At 25.8% G+C, this 361-nt stretch overlaps 1 protein-coding gene across 1 annotated transcript in view; it reads right to left on the bottom strand.

Moving 5' to 3' along the window:
• LOC106687200 (uncharacterized protein C16orf52 homolog A) overlaps nucleotides 1-361 on the bottom strand; it is a 3,902-nt gene that overhangs the window by 1,903 nt on the left and 1,638 nt on the right. The gene's annotated exons all lie outside the window — the stretch shown is intronic.

Below are 361 nucleotides of genomic sequence, written 5' to 3'. Positions count from 1 at the left end.
CATTGGCGTGACAGATATATTGAGTGGCGGTCCCACAAAATGAAAAACTTTGACCCCCAACCAAGGTTAGGCAGTATAGGACTCCAATGATAGTCTTGGTCGAAAAAAAAAAAATAATAAAATAAATAATCTATATAAACAAAAAAACTTTTGAAATCAGTCAAGGTGTTAAGTGATAGATGGTTTTTATAATTATTCTCCATATGCTTTTCATTCACATCAAAAGTTATTCAAAAAGTTTAATATATAGTGATATATTTTATTTGAAAAAAAAAAACATTAATTTAATTTTTATATTAGGTAAAAATTAAAATTTAACACAAATCTTAATAAAAAGGTCATATGAGGCATTAAGAATCAG

Source organism: Halyomorpha halys, unplaced genomic scaffold (genome assembly GCF_000696795.3).
Source record: "Halyomorpha halys isolate HHAL.00 unplaced genomic scaffold, Hhal_1.1 Scaffold926.1, whole genome shotgun sequence".
In the NCBI taxonomy this organism is placed as follows: Eukaryota; Metazoa; Arthropoda; class Insecta; order Hemiptera; family Pentatomidae; genus Halyomorpha; species Halyomorpha halys.
Note: the sequence above shows the minus strand (reverse complement) of the source record. Positions and strands in the feature narration are given on the sequence as shown.